The following is an 18,716-nucleotide window of genomic DNA, read 5'->3' as shown; positions in this document are numbered from 1 at the left end:
CTTGATACTTCTGCCACTGTCATGGCAATATCCTAAACTCCTTTGCCCTATTGTCATTAACTTAAAACTGACAAAATCTGAGCCTTATGTGAATTCAATTCTATTTTCCTTACCTCTTTTTTCTTTCTTTCTTTCTTTCTTTTTTTTTTTTTTGAGGTGTGGTCTTACTCTGTCACCCAGGCTGGAGTGCAGTGGCATGATCTCAGCTCACTGCAACTTTCATCTTCTGGATCAAGCGATTCTCCTGCCCCAGCCTCTACAGTAGCTAGGGTTACAGGTGCCCGCCACTACACCCAGCTAATTTTCGTGTTTTTAGTAGAGACAGGGTCTTACCATGTTGGCCAGGCTGGTCTGAAAATGTGTGACCTCAAGTGATCGCCTGCCTCAGCCTCCCAAAGTGCTGGAGTTACAGGTGTTACCCACTCACCCTCTGTCCCCAGCCTCTTCCTTACCTTTTTTTATATGTGGGTTGCTGAGCCCTGGTATAGAAAACTACATGATGGCAGATTGGTGCCCCCATGTAATTTGTGATTACCACCTTCAACCAGGGCCTCAACATTAGCAAGTTTGTTCACTCTTGACAATTTGAAATCTCCAGGTTTATTATCATCATCCCCACTCTTCCTCTATCAAATTAGAAATGTAAGCATCTGTATTAAATATTTCATTCTTTCCAACGTTAGAAATTTTGCTGATTCCACTGGCTTCCAAACCTCTCTTTTTTTTTTTTTTTTTTTTGAGACAGAATCTCACTTGTTGCCCAGGCTGGAGTGGCACAATCTTAGCTCACTGCAACCTTCACTACCAAGCTTCAAATGATTCTTGTGCCTCACCCTCCTGAGTAGCTAGGATTACAGGCATGTGCCACCACGCCCAGCTAATTTTATTTTTATTTTTAGTAGAGACGGGGTCTTTCCATATTGCCTAGGCTGCTCTTGAACTCCTGGCTGCCTCAAGTGATCTGCCCACCTTAGCCTCTCAAAGTGCTGGGATTTCAGGCAGGAGCCATTACGCCTAACCTTAATTTTTAAGCAATTATTCCTAGCTGATTTTTATGCTGCCTGCTTATTTCTTCAATATCTTTAACCTCTCTAAAGGAAAAACAGCCAAACCATTTTTAAAAAGATCTTTCTCACCTCAACTCCCCTTCACAAACCTTGTTCCATGCCTTGTCTTCTGATGAACCACGTTTCACCACTAAACCCAGGTGAGAGCGGTTTGTGCAACTATCAATCCGCTGAAATTGGAACATCAATCTTTATTTAAAGTTCAGAGCCTACTTGTCTCATTGACACATGATCGCAATGCGCACTCAACGCTTAGTGTGAAACACATAACTGAAGTTATGCTTCTCTAGTTTTCTTCCTATCTTAGGGTTTTCTCAGCCTCTTGCTGATCTCACCTATAACCGTCTCAGATCTTGGTGTTCCCTATTCACACATGCCCTAGGCAGTCCTGTTCACTTAAGTGACTCATGTTGATACCCTTCAGCCCAGACCCTTACCTGAGAGTCTGCCTTGGATATCCACCTTGGATGTCTCAAGGGTCTCAAATTCAACATGTCTGAGGAACCTGTAGCCTTTCTCTACCCACACCTGCCTGTGGTTCAGGTCCGGTAAGTGGCACCACCCCCCACTGACTTGCTAAGGTAGAAACTTGAAAGTCAACTTCGACCTCTTCCTCACCTCCACGAATTTTGTCAGTCATAAGGCCTGGTAGCTTCTCAAATCTTTTTTTTTTTTTTAATTTTTGAGACGAAGTTTTGCTCTGAATACCCAGGCTGGAGTGCAATGGCGCGATCTCGGCTCACCGCAACCTCCGCCTCCTGGGTTCAGGCAATTCTCCCGCCTCAGCCTCCTGAGTAGCTGGGATTACAGGTATGCGCCACCATGCCCGGCTAAGTTTTGTATTTTTAGTAGAGACGGGGTTTCACCATGCTGACCAGAATGGTCTCGATCTCGACCTAGTGATCCACCCTCCTCGCCTCCCAAAGTGCTGGGATTACAGGCGTGAGCCACCACGCCCGGCCTGTCAAATCTCTTGAATTCATCCTTCCAACACATTAATCAAGCCCCTATCGTTTGTCACCTGGAGAATTTCATAAATTTCCAGGTGGTCTCTTTTGCAAAGTTAACTGCATTATTGAGCTGTAATTCACATTTCATACTTTTCACCCATTTAACAAATACCATCCATGATCTTTAGAGTATTCACAGAGTTGCCCACCTATCAATCCATTGTGTAACATTTTCATGACCCCAAAACCCATGCCACTGTCCGTTCCCTCCCCAGATCTCTAGATGCAGTTCTTCACTCACACTTTCTCCAGACTGCAATCAGATTTCTCTCCATAAAATATTATGTTATGCTTTTGTTTAGAACATTTATTACCTTTGAAATAAAATCCAGGTTATTTTCTGACTTACAAGGCCTTTTGAATCTGGTCTTTGCTTTTCTGGACTAATTTCCTTTTTTACAGTTTATAAACTGACCAAATTGAATGTTTAATTTCTTTAATGGGCCTTATCTCTTTTCAGTTTTTTCTGCCTTAAGCACCGTTCCCCATGGATTGGTTAAATCTTAGGTAACCATACATCCTAGTTTATGCTTGTTTTCACTATGACTGTCAAAAGTGTGCCTGTTTGGATGGTAAATGATGTGGTAACCCTGGTTAAGTTCAATTTACACTTCATGTGACTTCCTCTAGAGGCTTTAACAAAAACTCTACTACCTTGGTTTCTTTTGTTTAAATTTCAAATGCACCTCGTTATTACCTAACACCAAACTATTAGTTATTTTGGTTGTCTTCACTGTTGGGAGGACAAGGGCTTGTGTCTATCCTATCTGTATCTTCAACACCTAACAGAGTGTGACACATAACGCACAGAACTGAACAAAACCTATGTAAATGAGCGTATAGTTCATGAAGAAAATTTTAATTTCAGTAAAGAATTCAGGCAACTATTTTGGAATTGTAATTAGTTGTAATTAGAGAATTGTAATTCTCGGCCTTTTGGCTAAGATCAAGTGTAATTAGTACTTAAATGTCTGAAAGGATTTATCAAATAACCATCAAATGAATCGGCACTAAGAAAACCAAACTTGTATAAACAAGTAGAGTGTATCCCATAAATAAAAGATGGCTTTAATATCAGCAAATCACATAATATACCATACTAACAGAATAAAGGGAAAAAACCCCATAGGATTGTGCCGATAGACACTGATACGGTTTGGCTCTGTGTCCCCCAAATCTCATGTGGAATTTTAATCCCCACATGTCAGGGTAGGGGACTGGTGGGAGGTGACTGGATCATGGGGGCAGTTTCCTCCATGCTGTTCTCATAATAGTCCTCAATAGACTATTGTCTATTGAGGCACATCCTCAATAGTGTGGCACATCCCCCTTCACGTTTGCACCCACTCGCTCTTTCCTCTCTCCCCTCTCTCCTCTCCGTCTCTTTCTTTCTGTCTCTCTCATTGCTATGTAAGATATGCCTTGCTTCTCCTTTGTCTTCCGCCATGATTGTAAGTTTCCCGAGGCCTCTCCAGCCATGTGAAACTGTGAGTCAATTAAACCTCTTTTCTTCATAAATTACCAACTCTCAGGTAGTTCTTTATAGCAATGTGAAAATGGACTAATAGAAAAATTATTGGACAAATTAGAGGACCCATTTATGATAAAATCTCACTGAATTAGGAAGAGACAGTAAATTCCTAAACATGATAAGGAACATCCATGAAAAATGTACAGCTAATATGTATAATCATGAAAGATGGAACTTTCTATCATCAGGAGTTAGACAAAGGTGTCTGCTTTCACCACCTCTATTCACAATTGTACTGGAAGTCATAACTGAGGCAATAAGATAAGAACAAGAAAAAATTTAACCCTTACTAGTTTCAGGAAAATAAGGGCATATGGCTTTGAAGGAGTCTCAAAAAACAAACCAAAAACCCTAGAAATAATAACTTAGCTGGACTGCAAGATAAAGATCAATATAAGCCAAACTCGTGGCTTACACCTGTAGTCCCCAGCTACTCAGGCTGAGGTGGGGAGGATCACTTAAGCTCTGGAGTTCAAGGCTAGCCTGGGCAACACAGCAAGACCTTATCTCTTAAAAAACACGAAAATCAATAAACAGTTGCATTGTATGTACTATCAACCATTAAAAAAAAATTTTTTTTTTTTGAGACAAAGCCTCACTCTGTTACCCAAGCTGGAGTGCAGTGGTGCTGTCATGGTTCACTGCAGCCTCAACCCACTAGGCTCAATCCTCCCACCAAAGCCTCCTGAGTACCTGGACTGCAGGCACAAGCTACCATGGCCAGCTAATTTTTGTAGTTTTTATAGAGATCGGATTTTGCCATGTTAACCAGGCTGGTCTCAAACTACTGGGCTCAAGCAATCTGCCCACTTTGGTCTCCCAAAGTGCTGGGATTATGTTACTGTGCCCAGCCATAAAAAATTAACAGTGACATAAAGGTCAAGAGATCGAGACCATCCTGGCCAACATGGTGAAACCCCATCTCTACTTAAAAAAAAAAAAAAAAAGCCAGGCATGATGGTGTGCATCTGTAATCCCTGTTACTCAGGAGGCTGAGGGAGGGGAATCACTTGAACCCAGGAGGTGGAAATTACAGTGAGCTGATACAGTGCCACTGCACTCCAGCATGGGTGACAGAGCAAGACTCTGTCTCAAAAAAAAAAAAAAAAAAGTGACATTAAGAAAAATTTAGTAATACATTTGACAAGTGATGTATAAGAACAGAACACTATATGACATTGCTAAGAGAGATTAAGATCTGAAGAGAGAAATATACCATGTTCATAGTTTGAAAGAGTCAATATTGACAAGTTGGTAATTCTCTCTAAATTGGTCTGCAGATTTAATGCAATCCTTATAAAATTACCACTATGCTTTTGTTTTTCTTTTTTGTAGAAATGAATGGGCTGATTGTAACATTTATGTGGAAAAACAAAAGCAAACTATTGTCAGCTACAGTAGTCAAAACAATTTTTACAAAAACAGCAAAGGAGATTTACTCTAAACTCTTCCAAAGTTTTGCTAGAATAAAGATAACGTGGTACCGCCTAAGGATAGACATAGATCAATGGAATATAACTGAGTCCAGAAAGATCCTCACACACGTATGTATAGACTCTCTCTCTATATATATATAAATTTTTTTTTTGAGATGGCATCTTGTTCTGTTACCCTGGCTGGAGTGCAGTGGTGCAATCTTGGCTCACTGCAAGCTCTGCCTCCCAGGTTGAAGTGATTCTCCTGCCTCAGCCTCCCAAGTAGCTGATATTACAGGTGTGAACTACCATGCCTGGCTAATTTTTGTATTTTTAGTAGAGACAGGGTTTCATCATGTTGGCCAGGCTGGTCTCAAATTCCTGACCTCAAGTGATCTGTCTGCCTCTGCCTCCCAAAATGCTGGGATTACGGGCATGAGCCATGGTGCCTGGCCTGTATAGTCAATATTTTTAATAAAGATATTTAAAAGGGAAAGGATAGTCTTTTCAACAAGTGGTGCTTGAACAATTGTATATGTATATGTTCATAGAAGTACTAGAAAAATGTATTAGTCTGTTCTCATAGTGCTATAAAGATACTACCTGAAACTAGGTAATTTATAAACAAAAGAAGTTTGACTCACAGTTCTGCATGGCTGGAAGGCCTCAGGAAACTTAAAATCATGGCAGAAGGTGAAAGAGAAGCAAGGCACATCTTACATTGTGGCAGGAGAATGGGAGAGAGAGCAATGGGGAACTGTCACACTTTAAAACCATTAGATCTTATGAGAACTCCCTCACTACCTCACTATCATGAGAACAACATAGGAGAAACCACCCCCATGATCCAATCATCTCCCAGGTCCCTTCCTCAACACATGGGGACTACAGTTTGAGATGAGATTTGTGTGGGGACACAGAGCCAACCATATCATTCTGCCTCTGGCCCCTCCCAAATCTCACATCCTTTTCACATTTTAAAATCAATTATGCCTTCTCAACAGTCTTCCAAAGTCTAACTCATTCCAGCATTAACTTAAAATTCCAAGTCCAAAGTCTCATCTGAGACAAGGCAAGTCTCTGCCACCTATGAGCCTGTAAAATCAATAATAAGTTAGTTACTTCCAAGATTCAATGTGGGTACAGGCATTAGGTAACTGTTCCCAATCCAAATTGAACAAACTGGCCAAAACAAAGGGGCCACAGGCCTCAGGCATGTCTGAAACCCAACAGGGCACTCATTAAACCTTTGAGCTCTAAAATCTCCTTTGACTTCATGTCTCATATCCAGGGCATGCTGATACAAGGGGTGGACTCCTCCCATGGCCTTGGGCAGCTCCGTCCCTGTGGCTCTGCAGGGTGCAGCCCCTGCAGCTGTTTTTATGGGCTGATGTTGAGTGCCTGTAGCTTTTCCAGTTGCATGGTGCAACCTATTGGTAGAACCATCATTCTGGAGTCTGAAAAACAGTGGACCTCATCTCACATCTCCACTAGATAGTGCCCCAGTGGGGAGTCTGTATGGGGCTCCAACCCCATATTTCCCTTCCACACTGCCTTAGGAGAGGTTCTCCATGAGGGCTCCACCCTCTGCAGCAGACTTCTGCCTGGACATCCAGGCATTTCCTTACAATCTCTGAAAGCTAGATGGAAGTTCCCAAAAACTCTTCTCTGCACACCCACAGGCCCCACACCATGGGGGAGACTTCAAAGCATGGGGCTTGCACCCTCTGAAGCAATGACCTGAGCTGTTTAGCCACAGCTGGAGCTGGAGCAGCTGGGACACAGGGCACCAAGTCCCGAAGCTGCACAGAGCAGTGGGGCTCTGGCCCTGGCCCATAAAACCATTTTTCCCTCCTCAGCCTCAAGGCCTGTCATGAAAAGGGCTGCTGTGAAGGTCTCTGATATGCCCTTGATGAGTTTTCCTCATTGTCTTGGGTATTAACATTTGACTTGTTACTTGTGCAACCTTCTGCAGCCCACTTGATTTCCTCCCTAGAAAATGGGTTTTTCTTTTTTACCACATGGTCAGGCTGCAAATTTTCCAAATTTCTGCTTCCTATGAATTTTCCAAACCCATGCTTTGCTTCCCTTTTAAACGTAAGTTTTGATCTTAAACCATCTATTTGTGAGTGCATGTAACTGAATGCTTTCTGAATAAGCCAGGACACCTCTTGAATGCTTTGCTACTTAGAAATTTCTTCAACCACATACCCTAAATCATCTCTCTGAACTTCAAAGTTCCACAGTCCTTAGGGCAGGGACAAAATGCCAACAGTTTCTTTGCTAAAGCATAGCAAGAGTGATCTTTGCTCTAGTTCCTCATCTCCATCTGACCCACCTCACCCTGGACTTCATTGTCCATATCACTGTCAGCATTTTGGTCAAAACCATTCAACGAATCTCTAGGAAGTTCCAAACTTTCCTACATCATCCTGTCTTCTTCTTCTTCTTCTTCTTTTTTAGACAGAGTCTCTGTCATGAGGTTGGAGTGCAATCATGCAATCTCAACTCATTGCAACCTCCATCTCCTGGGTTCAAGCAATTCTTCTGCCTCAGCCTCCCAAGCAGCTGGGGGACTACAGCCACATGCCACCATGCCCAGCTAATTTTTGTATTTTTAGCCAGGATGGCCTTGATCTCCTGACCTCGTGATCCACCCGCCTTGGCCTTCCAAAGGGAGGGTGTGATTATAGGTGTGAGCCACATGCCTGGCCCCTGTCTTCCTCTAAGCCCTCCAAACCGTTCCAGCCTCTGCCTGTATCCCAGTTCCAAAGTCAACTCCACATTTTCAGGTTATCTTTCTTTATAGCAGTGCCCCACTACCAATTCTCAGCAGTTCTCACACTGCTATAAAGATACTACCTGAGACTGGGTAATTTATAAACAAAAGAGGTTTAATTGACTCATAGTTCTGCATGGCTGGGAGGCCTCAGGAAACTTAAACAATCATGACGGAAGGCAAAGGGGAAGCAAGGCACAACTTGCATGGCAGCAGGAGAGAGGAAATATGAGCAATGGGGAAGGCCCATGCTTTAAAACTATTAGACCTCATGAGAACTCCTTCACTATCATGAGAAAAGCATAGGGGAAACCACCCCATGATCCAGTCACCTCCCACCAGATCCCTCCCTCGACATGTGGGGATTACAATTCGAGATGAGATTTGGGTGGGGACACAGAGCCAAACCATATCAAAGAAACAGGTGAATTCCTCTATAACCAGAGAGTAGTAGAGACTTTCCTGACTATGGCTCAAATTCCACAAGTATAATTTTGCTTACAAAAAATTAAACATTTGCCATTAACAAGACATCATAAGCAGTGTAAACAGACAAATTGCTTGAGTCTGTAATCCCAGCTACTCAGGAGACTGAGGTGGGAGGATTGCTTGAGGCCAGGAGTTTAACCGGCCTATGCAACATAGTGAGACTCTCATCTCAAAAATAAAAAGTAAAATAAACAAATAGATAATAATAAAAAGAACCCAAACCTTAGGAAAATGAGCTTGTAGGATGAACAGTAAACAGGAAACAAAATTCAAATGATTCTTCATCATATAAAATATGCTTACCTAATTCATATTAAGAGAAATGTAAAGAAACCACAGATTCTCTTTCTCATATATTAAATTGGCAAAAATTAGAAAGTTTGACATGACTGCTGATAGGTAAGTAGGCACACTCATATTACCCTCTTACTATGGTGGTTGTGGAGGATTGGGCAGAATCTGGTAAAATTACTAATCATATGCCCTGTGACCAGCAATTCTACTTCTAGGACTCTCCCAAAAATAAACTGGAAAAAATACTTTTTTTTTTTTTTTTTTTTTGAGACAGTCTTGCTCTGTCACCAGGCTGGAGTACAGTGGTGTGATCCTGGCTTATTAACCTCTGCCTCTGGGGTTCAAGCAATTTTCCTGCCTCAGCTTCCCAAGTTGGTAAGACCACAGACATGTGCCACCATGCCCCGCTAATTTTTGTGTTTTTGTATTTTTATTTTATTTTATTTATTATTATTATTTTTTGAGACAGAGTCTTGCTTTGTCGCCAGGCGCCAGGCTGGAGTGCAGTGGCATGAGCTTGGCTCACTGCAGCCTCCGTCTCCCGGGTTCAAGCAATGCTCCTACCTCAGCCTCCCAAGTAGCTGGGACTATAGGCGTGTGCCACCACACCCAGCTAATTTTTTTTTTTTTTTTTAGTAGAGATGAGGTTTCATCATGTTGGCCAGGATGGTCTCAATCTCTTGACCTCATTATCCACCCGCCTCAGCCTCCCAAAGTGCTGGGATTACAGGCATGAGCAAAAATACGTTTAAAATGTACACACAAGGCTGTTATTCCTTACAACAAGTATATATTTATATAAATAAATATATATAATATATATCATATATTATATATGAGACAAGTGTTTCACTCTGTCACTCAGGCTGGAGTGCAGTGGCTCAGTCTTTTCTCACTGTAGCCTCAACCTCCCAGGCTCAAGCATTCCTCCCACCCTCACCTCCTGAGTAGCTGGGACTTGGGACTACAGGCACGTGCCACCACGCCTGGATAATTTTTACAATTTTTCTATAGAGACAAGGTTTTCTATGTTTCCCAGGCTGGTCTCAAATTCCTGACTCAAGTGATCCTCCCACTACAGCCTCCTAAATCGCTGGGACTACAGGCATGATTTACCACATCCAGCCGTCCTTACAACAATGTTTGTCGGATCAGAAAGGGCAGAAGCAACCCAGTTGTCCACCAGCAAGGATTGATTATACAAATAATGGCAGATCTATAGAGTAGATCTTCAAAGCATATTATTATTAAGGAGCAAAGTGGAGAAAAGTTTGTGTATAGTAAAATGCACAATATTATATTATCTATGTAAAGTATTTGCTATATTTTTTAAATGGAAGGATAAATTATAAACATTTAAAAATGGTTAATTACAGGAAGAGGGAAGGAACAAAGTGAGGGATAAAAACAAAAGTTATGGGAGTCTAAGGTGGGTGAATTACTTGAGGAGTTCAAGACCACCCTGGGCAACATGATGAAACCCATTTTCTACCAAAAGATACAAAAAAATTAGCCGGGTGTGGTGGTGCACACCTGTCCCATCTACTTGGAAGGCTGACATGGGAGAATCGATTGAGCCCAGAAGGTGAAGGCTGCAGGGAAACATGATCCCACCACTGCACTCCAGCCTGCTGACAGAATAAGCCCCTGCCTTAAAAAACAATAACATAATAAAAGTCTCTTTTGGCCTGGCACAGTGGCTCACGCCTGAAATCCAAACACTTTGGGAGGCCAAGGTGGGCAGATCACTGGAGGTCAGGAGTTCGACACCAGCCTGACCAACATGGTGAAACCCCATCTCTACTAAAAATACAAAAATTAGCTGGGCATGGTGGCGCACGCCTGTAATCTCAGCTACTTGGGAGGCTGAGGCAGGAGAATTGCTTGAACCTGGGAGGTGGAGGTTGCAGTGAGCCGAGATTGTGCCACTGCACTCCAGCCTGGATGACAAAAGCAACATTCCATCTCAAAAAAAGAAAAAGAAGTCTCCTTCAATATCTCTTGTTTTGTAAACTTGACTTTGGAATGATGTAATATTTTACATGATTATGAAACGAAAGTAAAAGATTTGAGGATGAAGCTAGTGCATCTAAATGAGCATCCAGTGGGTAGCAAAACCATGCCAGAAATAGCTTTTTATCAAAACAGTAATTTGTGCATCACTGGTGGAATATACATCAAAGGAAGGAAGATAGGAAAAATATGTATTTTTAATCATATTATTAGTGGTGGTCTTGGTATTAGCATTCTGAGACTGTTGCGTGTGTGCTGTGGGTTAAAGCAGATAAGTAATAATCTAATCTGCCTCCTAAGTAGCTGGGACCACAGGTGTGCACCACCATGCCTGGCTAATTTTTGTATTTTTAATAGGGTCGAGGTTTTACCACGTTGTCCAGGCCGGTTTCGAACTCCTGACATCAAGTGATCCACACGCCTCAGCCTCCCAAAATGCTGGGATTATTGGCATGAGCCACTGCACGCAGTCTGAAAGGATGAACTTCATGGCACATAAATTATATCTCAATAAAAAATAGGACATTTTTGAGACAAATGGAAATTAATTTGCTACTTCATATTAAGAAATTATCATTTTAAAAGTATATAACATTTCGAAAATCTTTATCTTTCAGAGATAACATTCTTAAACATTTATAAATGAGATTCGATGCAGGGACTTGCTTCAAAAATACTATAGAAGGCCAGGTATGGTGGTTCATACCTATAATCATAGCACTTTGGAAGACTAGGTGGGAGGACTACTTGAGCCCAGGAGTTTGAAATCAGCCTGAGAAACATAGGGAGACCTTTACTTCTACAAAAAAAACAAAAAATTAGCCAGATATAGTGATGTGTTCCTGTAGCCGTGGCACTTGGGAAGCTGTGTTAGAAGGATCTCTGGAGCCTAGGACTTGGAGGCTGCTGTGAGCTATGATCATGCCACTGAACTCTAGACTAAGTGACGGAGTTAGACAGAGTCTCATGATAATAACACAGAAGCCAGGCATGGTGACACACACCTGTAATGTGTGCGTAGCTAGCTGCTCAGGAGGTGAAGGCAGGAGAGCCCAGGAGCTTGACCAACATAATAAGATCTCTCTCTCTTAGATGAAGTCTCGCTCTATTGCCCAGGCTGGAGTACAGTGGTGCAGTCTCAGTGCATGGCAACCTCCTACTCCTGGGTTCAAGAGATTCTCCTGCCTCAGCCTCCCAAGTAGCTGGGACCACAGGTGTGCACCACCACACCTAGCTAATATTCGTATTTTTAGTAGAGGCAAGGTTTCACCATGTTGGTCAGGCTGGTCTGGAACTCCTGACCTCAGGTGATCCACCTGCCTTGTCCTTCCAAAGTGCTGGGATTACAGATGTGAGCCAGCATGCCCAGCCAAGACCCTGTCTCTTAAAAAAAAAAAAAAAGTTAATGCTTAATTCTCCTCCCCTTGAATGTGAGCCAATAGAATGAATATGGTGAAAGTGATAGTATATGACTTTTAAGAGTAGGTCACAGGAGACACTGCTTTCTCTCTGAGATCCCTTGCTTTAGGGGAAGCCAGCTGTCATGTCATGATGACAGTCAAGTAGACCTATGGAAAGTTCCATGTGATAAGCAGTGGAGGCCTTCTTGGTTCTAGCACTAACTCGCCAGGCATGTGAATGAACCATCCTGGACGTAGGTTCTCCAGTCCCAGGTAAACCTTCAGATGAATGCAGCTTCTGGCTGGCAGCTTAAATGCAACCTCATTAGAGACCCTGAGCTGGAACCACCCAGCCAAGCCAGTGCCAAATTCCTGATGCATAGGAACTGTCTGAGATCATAAATATTTATTGTTTCAGGCTACTAAGATTTGGCATAATAGCAATGGATAACTAATTACAGTTGCTGAATCTAGGGGAAATTTTGACGATAAGCAGGGTATTTCTTTTTTTATTTTTAATATAATATTAAAAATATATGTTATTGCATTTTAGGTTCTGGGGTACATGTGAAGAACATGCAGGATTGCTGCAAAGGTACATACATGGCCCTGTTGTTTGCTGCCTCCATCCCCATCACCTGTATCTGGCATTTCTCCCCATATTATCTCTCCCCAATTCCCTACCTCCACTGTCCCTCCCCTAGGCCCCACAACAGACCTCTTTGTGTGATGCTTCCCTCTCTGTGTCCATGTGTTCTCAATGTTTAAAACCCACCTATGAGTGAGAACATGCTGTGTTAGATTTTCTGTTCTTGTGTCAGTTTGCTGAGAATGATGGTTTCCAGGTTCATCCATGTCCCTACAAAGGACATGAACTCATCGTTTTTTATGGCTGCATAGTATACCATGGTGTATATGTGCCACATTTTCCCTGTCCAGTCTATCATCGACAGGCATTTGGGTTGGTTCCAAGTCTTTGCTATTGTAAACAGTGCTGCAGTGAACATTCGTGTGCATGTGTCTTTATAATAGAATGATTTATAATCCTTTGGATATATACCCAGTAATGGGATTGCTGGGTCAAATGGAATTTCTATTTCTAGGTCCTTGAGGAAGTGCCACACTGTCTTCCACAATGGTTGAACTAATTCACACTCCTACCAACAGTGTAAAAGTTTTCCTATTTCTCCACATCTTCTGCAGTATCTGTTGTCTCCAAAATTTTTAATGATCGCCATTCTAACTGGCGTGAGATGGTATCTCAATGTAGTTTTGATTTGCATTTCTCTAATGACCATTTATGATGAACATTTTTTCATATGTTTGTTTGCCTCATATATGTCTTCTTTTGTAAAGCGTCTGTTCATATCCTTTGCCCACTTTTGAATGGGCTTATTTGTTTTTTTCCTTTAAATCTGTTTTAGTTCTTTGTAGATTCTGGATATTAGCCATTTGTCAGATGGGTAGATTGCAAAATTTTTTTCCCATTCTGTTGGTTGCTGGTTCAGTCTAATGATAGTTTCTTTTGCTGTGCAGAAGCTCTGGAGTTTAATTAGATCCCATTTGTCTATTTTGGCTTTTGTTGCCAGTGCCTTGGGTCTTTTAGTCATGCCGTCCTTACCTATGCCTATGTCCTGAATGGTTGTGTCCAGGTTTTCTCTAGGGTTTTTATGGTGTTAGTTCTTATGTTTCAGTCTTTAATCCATCTGGAGTTAATTTTAGTGTAAGGTGTCAGGAAGCGGTCGATTTCTGCTTTCTGCACATGGCTAGCCAGTTTTCCCAACACCATTTATTAAACAGGGAATCCTTTCCCCATTGCTTGTTTTTCTCAGGTTTGTCAAAGATCTGATGGTTGTAGATGTGTGCTGTTACCTCTGAGGCCTCTGTTCTGTTCCATTGGTCTATATCTCTGTTTTGGTACCTGTACCATGCTGTTTTGATTACTGTAGCCTTGTAGTATAGTTTGAAGTCAGGTAGCATGATGCCTCCAGGTTGTTCTTTTTGCTTAGAATTGATTTGGCCATGTGGGCTCTGTGTTTGTTCCATAGGAAGTTTAAGGTGGTTTTTTCCAGTTCTGTGAAGAGGGTCATAGGTAGCTTGATAGGGATACATTGAGTCTATAAATTACTTTGGGCAGTATGTCCATTTTCACAGTATTGATTCTTCCTAACCATGAGCATGGAATGTTTCTCCATCTGTTTGTGTCCTCTCTGATTTCCTCAAGCAGTGGTTTGTAGTTCTCCTTGAAGGTCCTTTACATCCTTTGTTAGTTGTATTTCTAGGTATTTTATTCTCTTTGTAGCGATTGTGAATGGGAGTTTGCTCTTGATTTGGCTCTCTTTAAGTCTGTTGTTGGTGTGTAGGAATGCTTGTGATTTTTGCACATTGATTTTATATCCTGAGACTTTGCTGAAGTTGCTTATTAGTTTCAGGAGATTTTGGGCTGAGATGATGGGGTCTTATAAATATACAATCATGTTATCTGCAAATAGAGACAATTTGACTTCCTCCTTTCCTAATTGAATACCTTTATTTCTTTTTCTTGTCTGATTGCTCTGGCTAGAACTTCCAATACTATATCAAATAGGAGTGGTGAGAGGGGGCATCCTTGTCTAGTGCCAGATTTCAAAGGGAATTCTTCCAGTTTTTGCCCATTCAGTATGACATTGGCTGTGGGTTTGTTGTAAATAGCTTTCATTATTTTTTTTGACATGATGCATTTTATTATGCTTTTTAAAACTGTACAAAGAGCACATGTGCATGAGTTAAAAAACACAGAGGGAATGTAGGGTGTTAAAAAAGAAATACAAAATAAATCTGAGACATAAAACAAAAATATGTCATTCTGTGAATTGAAGTAAAAAGGTATTTTGCTTACTAAAAAAGTGTTATTTCAATATATTAAGTCTTCTGATTAGGAATACATACAGCACAAGACTTTCCTCACCTAATCATTAGCACATCAGACTCAGTCTCACTGATGAGAGGATGAATCATGACATTACGTTACCTGCCACAGGCAGGATATGGTACAATGTCTGTGAGGTATTCCAACAAATATAGCTGTTCAATAAAGTCAGCAGTGGACATCACCATTTTATTGTCAACATGGAGACTCCATTGCAGCCTCTTTTTGCCTCTGATGACTTTCTGTGACAGTTTTTCACATTTAACAAAAGTAGTACTTATAGTTCTAAAAGTGGTTTCTCACTGTCCTGTTTTTCTTCAGCTTCATCAGTTCCTGCTTCAGATTCAGGAAGGGAATAAAACTGACCATCAGAAGGACCTCCAGGTATAAGTGCTTCCCTCTCTGAAGCATCCTGAATTGTCAGGATCCTGTTTTCTTCTGCTGCTTCTTGAGGTAACACTTTGAAATCGAGGAACCACATCTCAATCCAGGCAAGGATGAATGAAATAATGGGGAGCACATAGCCAAAAGTCCCTTGAGAGAAAAGCTTTGAAAGGATCACTTTTGCTAGTAAAAAGGCACTGGTCACTGCCGTTGTCAACGCTATTGCCCACCAGTGGCACAGTCTGCACACAGCGTATGCAAGTATTAATATTTTAAATTGAAAAACTGCCAAAAGAAATATATCAAAATATGAAGAGTAATAGTCATACTGCACCTCCTCTTTCTCTAACGTATTCTCAATGCCTTCATTCACATTTAATTCTATTATCCACAGTCATGTTACAAATAAGAGGTCAAAGGTGACAAAGAAACAGAAAGTCCTCCTGACATGAGATATGCCTTTCTTTTCCCTTCCTTCATAGGGCTCAATCCTGGCCATGAGTTGTGTGGGGTTGACGGAATGAATGTCTTGCAGAGAAGCGTGGGAGCTCTGGCTTCCGGTGAGAGCATTCTCCATGTTTTCTGGCAGGTGGCTCATCCTGGGTTACAGGAGCCTTCTTCCAACCTCACTATTCCTAAAGAGAGGACACCTCAACGGGTGGTTCCGGTCGGCCGCCCCAGGCTGGCCCGGGGACTGCGGCTCCGTGGTCGGGCCCGGGCATGAGGGGCGGGCTCGGCAGGGCGAGACCCGGGACCCAGTCCACTGGGCAACACAGCCCACCGCCGCACCCAGCAGCCCTCACTTATTATTTTGAGATACGTTCCATCAATACCGAGTTTATTGAGGGTTTTTAGCATAAAGGGCTGTTGAATTTAGTCAAAGGCCTTCTCTGCGTCAATTGAGATAATCATGTGGTTTTTGTTTTTGGTTCTGTTTATGTGGTGAATTACGTTTATAGACTTGCTTATGTTGAACCAGTTTTGCATCCCCGGGATGAATCCTACTTGATCATGATGGATAAGCTTTTTGATGTGCTGTTGCAATCGGTTTGCCACTATTTTATTGAAGAGTTTTGCATCTATGTCCATCATGGATATTGGCCTGAAGTTTTCTTTTCTTGTTGAGTCTCTGCTGGGTTTTGGTATCAGGATGATGTTAAAATGAGTTAGGGAGTATTCCCTCATTTTGGATTGGTTGGAATCGTTTCAGAAGGAGTGGTACCAGCTCCTCTTTGTATGTCTGGTAGAATTCAACTGCGAACTCATCTGGATCTGGGCTTTTTCTGGTTGGCAGGCTATTAATTGCTGCCTCAACTTCAGACCTTGTTATTGGTCTGTTCAGGGTTTTGACTTCTTCCTGGTTTAGGCTTGGGAGGGTGCAAGTGTCCAGGAATTTATCCATTTCTTCCAGGTTTACTGGTTTATGTGCATAGAGTTTTTTGTAGTAATTTCTGATGGTAGTTTGTATTTCTGTGGAATCTGTGGTGATTTCCCCTTTATCATTTTTTATTGCATCATTTTGATTCTTCTCTCTTCTTTTTTATTAATCTAGATAGTGGTCTATTTTGTTCATCTTTTCAAAAAACCAGCTCCTGGATTTATTGATTTTTTTTGAAGGGTTTTTTGTGTCTCTGTCTCCTTCAGTTCTGCTCTGATCTTAGTTTTTTCTTGTCTTCTGCTAGGTTTTGAGTTTTTTTGATCTTGCTCCTTCAGCTCTTTCAATTTTGACGTTAGGGTGTCAATTTTGGATCTCTCCACTCTTCTCATGTGGGCACTTATTGCTATATATTTTCCTCCAGAGACTGCTTTAAATGTGTCCCAGAGATTCTGGTATGTTGTGTCTTCGTTTTTGTTGGTTTCGAAGAACTTCTTTATTTCTGCCTTCATTTCATTGTTTATCCAGTCAACGTTCAAGAGCCAGTTGTTCCATTTCCATGAGGTTGCGCGGTTCTGAGTTGGTTTCTGAATTTTCAGTTCTAACTTGATTGCACTGTGGTCTGAGAGACTGTTATGATTTCCAGTCTTTTGCATTTGCTGAGGAGTGATTTACTTCCAATTATGTGGTCAATTTTAGAGTAGGTGTGATGTGGTGCTGAGAAGAATGTATATTCTGTGGTTTTGGGGTGGAGAGTTCTGTAAATGTCTATCAGGTTTGCTTGTTCCAGATCTGAGTTCAAGTCTTGGATATTCTGGTTAATTTTCTGTCTTGTTGATCTGTCTAATATTGACAATGGAATGTAAAAGTCTCCCACACTATTATCGTGTGGGAGTCTAAGTCTCTTGTATGTTGTTAAGAGCTTGCTTTAATGTTTCTGGGTTCTTCTGTATTGGGTGCTTATATATTTAGGATCATTAGCGCTTCTTTTTTTTTTAATTTTTTACCTATTCGGAGAGAGTAACATTAGCTATTCTTGTTGCATTGATCCTTTTGCCATTATGTAATGCCCTTCTTTGTCTCTTTTGATCTTTGTTAGTTTAAACTCTATTTTATTAGAGATTAGGATTGCAATTCCTGCTCTTTTTTGCTCTCCATTTACTTGGTAAATCTTCCTCCATCCTTTATTTTGAGCCTATGTGTGTCCTTGAACATGAGATGGGTTTCCTGGATACAGCACACTGATGGGTCTTGACTTCTTATTCAATTTGCCAGTTTGTGTCTTTCGATTGGGGCATTTAGCCCATTTACATTTAATGTTAATATTGTTATGTGTGAATTTGATCCTGCCATTTTGATGCTAGCTGGTTGTTTTGCCCATTAGTTGATGCAGTTTCTTCATTGTATCAATGCTCTTTACCATTTGGTACGTTTTGGGAATGGCTGGTACTGGTTGTTCCTTTTTATGTTTAGTGCTGCTTTCAGAAGCTCTTGTAAAGCAGGTCTGGTGGTGACAAAATCTCTGAGCAGTTGCTTGTTTGTAAAAGATTTTATTTCTCCTTCACTTATGAAGCTTAGTTTGGCTGGATATGAAATTCTAGGTTGAAAGTTCTTTTCTTTAAGGATGTTGAATATCAGCTCCCACTCTCTTCTGGCTTGTAGGGTTTCTGCTGAGAGATCTGCTGTGAGTCTGATGGGCTTCCCTTTGTGGGTAACCCAACCTTTCTCTCTGGCTGCCCTTAACATTTTTTCCTTCATTTCAACCCTGGTGAATCTGACGATTATATGCCTTGGGGTTGCTCTTCTTGATGAATATCTTTGTGGTGTTCTCTGTATTTCCTGGACTTGAATATTGGCCTGCCTTGCTAGGTTGGAGAAGTTCTCCTGGGTAATATCCTGAAGAGTGTTTTCCAACTTGGATTCATTCTCTCCATCACATTCAGATACACCTATCAAATGTAGATTAGGTCTTTTCACATAATCACATATTTCTTGGAGGCTTTGTTCATTTCTTTTTGCTCTTTTTTCTCTAATCTTGCATTCTTGTTTTG

The 18,716-nt window shown here is 41.4% G+C and overlaps 1 pseudogene; it reads right to left on the bottom strand.

Moving 5' to 3' along the window:
- Nucleotides 1-15,133: 15,133 nt before the first annotated feature.
- On the bottom strand, nt 15,134-15,978 carry LOC100411661 (STARD3 N-terminal-like protein pseudogene; annotated as a pseudogene).
- Between the last annotated feature and the right edge of the window lie 2,738 nt (nt 15,979-18,716).

This window comes from Callithrix jacchus, chromosome 11 (genome assembly GCF_049354715.1).
Source record: "Callithrix jacchus isolate 240 chromosome 11, calJac240_pri, whole genome shotgun sequence".
Lineage (NCBI taxonomy): Eukaryota > Metazoa > Chordata > Mammalia > Primates > Cebidae > Callithrix > Callithrix jacchus.
This window is presented reverse-complemented; position numbering and strand designations above follow the sequence as displayed.